Source organism: Lycium barbarum, chromosome 7 (assembly GCF_019175385.1).
Source record: "Lycium barbarum isolate Lr01 chromosome 7, ASM1917538v2, whole genome shotgun sequence".
NCBI lineage: Eukaryota > Viridiplantae > Streptophyta > Magnoliopsida > Solanales > Solanaceae > Lycium > Lycium barbarum.
Window position 1 is genome coordinate 18,291,789 of NC_083343.1, and position 7,875 is coordinate 18,299,663.

Consider the following 7,875-nt stretch of genomic DNA (forward strand, 5'->3'; position numbering starts at 1 on the left):
ATACGTTAGCAAGTATGGTTATGTATTTTTCTAAATTATGATAGTAATTGGTTAGTAATGTTAGTAACAGAAATCTTCCGTTATTAATCGTCTGGAAATTTACTAACTGATTGTTAGTTTGTTGGTAATGTATCATTCGAGTTCAATATTTGGTTAGTAATTGATTGGCAATGTGTTAGCAATATTACTAACTGAATAATAATTCGATAGTAAAAATTTTATTTTAAATATTTTTATTAATTTATAGCATTTAAAAATCTAAAAGAGTACCAAAATAAATCCAACAATATTAGTAGTCCTTTTATAAACCATAATTTGAATAACAATGCAATAGTCTAAGATAAAGAGTTAAAACTATTTAAATATAACCCGTATCCTTATTTAATTGATGACGCGTGTCTAAACTGATGTAGTATACAAGTGGACATTATAGGTAGGCTAGCAATGAGAACTGACATATAGGCTTGTAGAATCTTATCTACTTGCTTGTGCACCTATCGCTGCATTTCGTGTCTCATTTCTTGTCTTATTTCTTCTCTCATTTCTTGTCTCATCTTCTCTCATGTCATGCTTCATCTCATCCTTAATCTCTTGTAAACGGTATACAACGCATTCCTTCACCCGAACGTCAAAATCACGATCTTGAAGTCGAGAAGTCGAAGAGGATGATGCACCAACATTTCCTTGGAAAGCTGCCAGAGAAACAAGGTCATAAGTGCATGCCTTCTTAACTCACCCACTTCATCCAAGTAAATTTGTGAAAACTCAATTGTTGGAGGCTCGGTGAATTAATCTGCAGGCTGACATGCATATATGATTAAACACTACGGTATAGCGCTAAGCAATCATCAAGAAATAGTAAGAGAGGCAACAAAACTGACATTGTGTTTTTGTGTGTGTCCATAAGTAAAATAAAAAAGGCAGCCTATGTGTATAATTGGATATAGAACATCAACATTTCACAGAGGATATATATAATTGGAAAGACGTTTGCCATCTAATACAAGCAAATTAAAAAGTAAACCAGCTAAAACATCAGTCCAAGCAGATATAAAATATCATGATTTCCACAGAAGAGATGAAGATAAACTTGCAGTTTCTCTAGGGTAGATCAATCAAAGACGGCTGCTCCTTGGAAAAAGCACATTCGTTCCTCACATAAAAATATATAACTACTACGTATAGCGGAGGCGCTGGCACATTAAAGTCACGAGTGAAAATTTTAACCTCAAACACTTGTCTGACATGAGTCCTAAAAGAACCTGCAATGAAATGTGAGCGAACCAGCAAAATATCTAAATAACATTTATGTGGAGGTGTTCCTAATCTCCATTTATGCAAATTCCATTTCAGAAATAACCCAACTATAGCCCTTCAAGTTATTATCAAAATATGCTTATAAGCAAAAGCTACGTGATACTATTTGAAACGATGTCTACTATAAGGAGTTCAACATCACAGAAAATAAGCAAGGAAATTCCTTTAGTACACACCAATAGTAATCGAACAGAGGTTGTATTAAACTTTAGGGAAGTCATTGCAAGCTTGTAGAGCCTACTAAAGAAATCTCAAAGACGACTTTAAATTTCAACTTTTGTTTCAAAAGCAATATAATACCACATATGAAGTGCTTATAGGAATTAATCAAGAAAAATTATGTTAAAAAATACTCTGATCTAGGACACTGCAACTCTTTTAAAAACCGAGCAAAGAGCTAGAAGTCATATAATATCTACTTTACAAGCATTCTGTTCTAATTGTTCACGGAGATAAATAACTTTAAAGTCTTAAGGTGTCATCTTCTGATTTCACATTTTGTAAAAAAAAAAAAAAAAAATGATTAAGTGGTAAAGCATTCCCTTTATACAGTTTTTCCCAAGCGTATGAATGCAAGTAATACTTACTTGAGTCTTTGTTGTCATCTGTCTAAGAAGACCGCATACATCATAGTTCTCTTTAATTTCAGCTTTATACCTTTAAAATCAAACTTAAACTCAAGAAAATACTAGCTGATTCGTTTACAAATATTAAAAAAAAAAAATTGACAGAATATTGCCCACTAGATTCTTCCCCTGGCTGAACTATAAAAGGTACTACTAAGGCTCACAGCAAATTGTCACAACAAAGGTATTTGAATTATGCGTTTTCTTAAGTCAACTTCTCTTATATCTAAGAACACAGCTTATCTTATATCAATTTTTTTTGGTGAACGAACAATATTACATGAGCAGGTGTTGTATTTACAACATTAGGCATTATTGTTCTGCCTCAAGCATAACCAAAAGGAACCATATCTTCTACACAACGAGATATGTTAAATTTCAAGCAAGTCTACTTCTGTAGAATAGGATAACATAAGTATCTATGACTAACTTAAAGTGTTAGTCTAGCATGTCAGATTGTATGTGCTAATAGATAAATTAGATCTCTACTAATGTCATGTATCTAACATTTCCATCATATTGCAGCGTTTTGACGGGAAAACTACATACACCATACAACTGCGTCTTAATGGTCCAGTAAAAATACTAGTACTAGTGGATAACTAATAAGTAATAAGTAAATAACCAAATCATTTTAATTAACATCGATTTATTTTGTAGTGTTAGTCTAACATGTCAGATTGAAACTACTAATAGATAGATTGCATCGCTCTAATGTCATGTATCTAACACTTTGATCGTATTGTTGCATTTTGATAGGAAGCTCGCATACATCGTACAACTGTGTTTTGATAGTCTAGTAAACTAGTACAAGTAGAGAAGTATAAGCAATAACTAAAATCCATTTTGATTAATGATCAGTTACTTGTGGTCCAAACATGTTCACTTTTCCAAACAACGAGGATGAGTGTGTCATGTATAATATTATAACGATGTACTTAATGTTTGGGGTAAACATGAGGAGGGATTTAACACAAATCTAAGATGATTGAAAATGCTTGAAGTCACTTACATATGTGCTCTTAGACTTGTCGCCCACAAACTCATCATTCGCCTTTTCTTCAAAAGCTCGTGTGGACAAGGTGGTCATCCTAGTTCTTTACCCTAAAATTAAAATCGCATCTACGATAATCAATACATAAGGAATGGCTTTGAAAATATTATAACTGGACCAAATAAAAATGGATATACCAGTCTTGCATACACCGGTGAGTGCAAGAGCCTCATGTATGGTCAAATCCTTGGCTACATTTCTCACTTAGTCAATCTCTTGAACATTGTGTAGATTTGGCCTTAAAAGCCTCAGTCTCCCAGTTAGGCTTCCAGCTCTCCCAAATAGATGGCTTGCTTAATCTAAGATGTACTGTAGCTTTCGATCTAAATTACTTCTAATTGCAGGCTCAATATAACGTCACTTTAAAGAACCAGATACAACACAATTTTTAGACAGTAAGTTTGAAAGTTCAACAATAACCTGCAGAAATATAATGTATTCTGTAAATTGAGATTGATAAAGAATAATTACCACTTAGCCGAATAGAGAATCCAAGAGCACAGATGAATTGCTGGACACTGTAGTTTGAGATTATCTTTTAATTGAGAAAACAATGGAATTGTGAACTATGAACGTGGGTTGAAACTGAATAATGGCGCGGAGCCTATGAAATTGAGGTATATGGTTTTGGCGGCATAGTTTTAACTTTTTCTTCTTTTTCTCTTTGGACACTTCCCAATTTATAGGACTTCTTCCGTTTTTTGATTTGGATTTTTTTTTTTTTTATTCTTATATTATATTACTAGTATAAGTAACTAATCAGATGACTTATACATGTATTATTGGTTATTAATTATTATGAAAATAGTTAAAATTTAATTGCACTTAATCATTTGTAGAAAATGATAAATTTTTAACTGCACTAAATTATTTGCTTGAACTAAAAAATACAAATTAAGTCCGAACAAAATTTTTAGAGTTCGGATATGCGATGAAATTAATATTAGTACTAGGATTTATAATCATTGGATGTTGTAAGCTAGTCAACCGGTTGACCCGGGACCAGTTTCGGTTCTGGTTAGCAAACCAACCGGTTACCAATTTCCAAACCGTTCACGCTTGACGGTTACCGGTTAACCGGTACTGGTTAGCCAGTCGGTTTGGCTCTAACCGGCCCGGTTCCGGTACCCTTCTACCAAACCGGTAACCGGTTAGCCCAAAAATGATTTTATTTTTATTTTTATTTTTTTGCTTAATTACGTATTTTACACATAAATTAACACTATAGTTTATTAGTTGGTATATGTATAAATAAGTTTTATATATATCCATAGGTTATAAGTATAAGAAACTCAAGATTGTATATTTTTAACTTAAGTATATTTATATATGTTCTGTATATGAGACTATAAGTGTGTGTATATACACACACACATACATACATATATGTTTATATAAGTATAATATACTATGTTTAAGTTATATGTATAACCTAAGTTTATATATTTGCTAACAACTTATGAGTATTATAAAATCCAAGATTGTTTTTTTTTTCTAAGTATATAACTTTCTATTTTATAGCTTAAGTATGTATATTATAAGTATGTTCTAAGTATATTGTAGGTATATGTGTTTAACTTATATGTATTAGTTAAATTTTATATTTACTAATAACTTATGAGTATTATAAAATTCAAGATTGTATATTTATAAATATATATAGTTATAACTTTCTATTTTTTAATTTAAGTAGATGTATATTATAAGTATATTCTAAGTATATTGTAGGTATTTTCTTAACTCAATATTAGTAAGAATATGAACACAAGTAAATAGAAGAAAGCTCAATGAGCCATAATTTTTATTCATTAATGGATAACATTTATTTGCAAGTTGTAATTCTTTATAACTTACAAATAATACATGAGTTGCAACTAAGTAATACAAGAATAAAATTACATTGTAAGCACCATTTTGCTAATTTCATCTATATTATATTCATCCATTGGGATATCTTCCATGTCTTCAAATTGGTCCCCTTCACTTGCTATTAAAAGTTCAATCTCTTCCTCTTCGTCTTGCCTCTCCTCTAGCCTTTGGTTGCGCCGCTCCAATCGAATCCAATCGCGAATTCAACATAAATATTTTATTGATATACGATATCATATTGATAAAATAGTTTGACAGCTTATTGTAAATAGTAAAAATGATAATTTTACCTCTTTATCTGGTGTTGAATCGTTGACCTATCTAAGTATGCAAAGCTTTTTGGATTTGAAAAAAAAAAAAAAAAAAAAAGGAACAACTTTGCTGACAATTAGATATTTTTATTTTATCAGAAGAGTCCTCTGAATAGTTTGGTCTTACATTAGTTTAGGTATCTTTTGGAATATGAATAAGGAAAAGAAGATAGGCTCACTACATTCATAGAAAAGATATGCAAATTTATGTTAAGTAATTGAGTGTGAGAACCAATTAAATCAAACGAGTCATTTTTCGCTCGGGAAGGGATTATGGAATTTTGAAAGAGAATGGAAACATAATACACTTTTATGGAAAATCTACATGGTGTGGCAAACACTAGTAGGTAATTATATTTAGTAGCTATAGTTTAGATTAATTACATCATATAGCTAAGAGTAATATATTAAATACAATTAATAGCTACATATATATTTAAAGTAGAATACATTATTTTTATTATTTTTTTTATCTTGACTGCTTCTGCTTTCTGCCATCGGAGCTCCGGCGAACGAGCTCTGGCCACCAACCAACAACAACACACCACTACTGCACGCTCGCTATTTGTTTGTTCTTCATCGCAATGCTCTGTTTTTTTTTCTTTCTAGTTAGATTTCAAATATTGACGACTAGTTTGAAATGCGAATCACTATTTGTTCATCGATTTTAGAAAAACATCTACTCTGTTTTTGCCTTTATTTCCTTGTCCCTGGTTCTTTGTTAATATCTGGTTTATTACGACTAAAAGGAGTCGAAAAAGTCGTATGTGATAATCACGCAATAACGCCACAAACACGCCGGAGCAATGACGGAGCTCCAGATCTATAGCTTCCACTGTTTCCGACTCCGTCCGCCAACCACGGCAGCACATAAGGGCTATTGTTGTTATGAAATTTCCAGTAGATCTGGCCGAAAATCGTCTTCCGACAACCACGGCGGCGCATAAGGGCTGTTGTTGTTGTGAAATTTTCGGCAGATCTGGCCAGAACTAGTGGTTGGTGTTATTGTATTCACGAATTCGGCGATTGTATTCATTTTTTTGAGTTTTTTTTGTTAAAGTTTTAGATGTTATTCATTTTTTTAAGGTGAATTTGTTAATTTTTGGTGTATCTTGTTTTTATGTATTAAGTGTTTGGAGGTGTATTTTGAAGGATATTTTTTTGTATACAATCGATTTTAAATATAATAAAGTGAATGCAGTGTAAAAGTAGCTACAAATGAATACAGTTGAGGTGAATACATTTGACTTGAATACAACTTAGTTGAATACATCTGACTTGAATACATTGAAAACTGACTTGAATACAACAAAATCTAACTTGAATACAGCGAAATCTGACTCAGGCAGATTTTGAATACAATCTACTATAGCGCGTGAATACAATTTACTGTAGCTATGAAATGTAATTAGCAAAAGTTTAGCTATGCCTAAAAAAAACCCTAAAATGTAGTCATTCCTACTTTTATTAAGTGGTTTATTAGATAATCGAAAATAGAGGATCTTGAATACCAATCAAAATTCATCAGAACTCTGTGGGGGGGGTGGGGGTGGGGGGGGTGGGGTGGGGGTGTTATTGAACAACGTGAAAAAGTCGTTCTCGGTTACCGAAAGGAGATACACAAGTCAAGCAATTTTGAGAGAATGAATACTATGAGATAAATTGAGAAAAATATTGAGTTTGATTGATTGATCAATTTATAAGACTTTGAAACAATTAGAAAACCACAAAAAAAAAATGATTCAGTTTGAACAACAAATGACGATTAATGAAGTCCGATAACAGGCTTTCAAACAAGCCTTACGAGGAGATATAGGAATCCTATACTGAATAGTTGTTTGAACAACAAGTTTCAAAATTTACGTATCTTTAGTGCCAATATTGGCATATTGTGAATAATAATAAAAAGAATTGATTAGTGTTACATACCCCTTGGGGTGCGGACCATCCTCGAACCCTACTAACGCGAGATGTTTTGTGCACCGGCCTGGAAAAAAATTTGATTAGTCTTTCATATGTATTATTTTATTTTTCAAAATAGAATTAAGAAAGAATCATGGTAACATAGAAATTTTACCACTAAATGCTAAATTCCTTGAAAAATATCAATTGATTTAGAATCCATCATTAAGTTTACCATTAAAAGTTAAATTCATCCAAAAATATCAATTGATTTTACATAGAAATTTACTAACTGTTTCAGCATCAGTTGGTGATTTACCAACCAATTTAACCTCTCGGTTGGTAAATTTGCCAACTGTTCCAATATCAGTTGGTAATTTAGTAATTTAGCAACGAATTTGATCTCAGTTGGTAGCAATTACTAACTGAATATTCATTTGTATGTAATATTACCAACTAAAGATGGATCTGTTCGTAAATTTTACTAATGGATTAATAATCGGTTGTTATATTACCAACTAATTCGAATATGTTAGTAATTTACAAACCACAATCTTGATTTGTTGGTAAATATTTCCAACCGATTGAACATTTGTTGGCAAGTTTACCAACAAATAACAATTGTCACACCCCATTTTAACCGGGTTCGATTTAGGGAGTATGACGTATTGGTGATTCCTGTTTATTCTGTTTTAAGGAGTCGCCACCTAATTATTTAACGGTGAATTAGGACACCTAGATGTTAACTAAGGGAAAGTTAAAACTAAACCTCAATTAATAATCTGCTTAACCAGTG

General features: G+C 31.9%; 1 long non-coding RNA gene across 1 annotated transcript; it reads right to left on the bottom strand.

The window, feature by feature from the left end:
* Positions 1-275: 275 nt before the first annotated feature.
* On the bottom strand, positions 276-4,131 carry LOC132602183 (uncharacterized). The gene is made up of 2 exons (XR_009567640.1): positions 3,135-4,131; positions 276-800 (listed from the first exon to the last, which is right to left on the bottom strand). It is a non-coding gene; the product is annotated as an uncharacterized LOC132602183 (long non-coding RNA).
* Between the last annotated feature and the right edge of the window lie 3,744 nt (positions 4,132-7,875).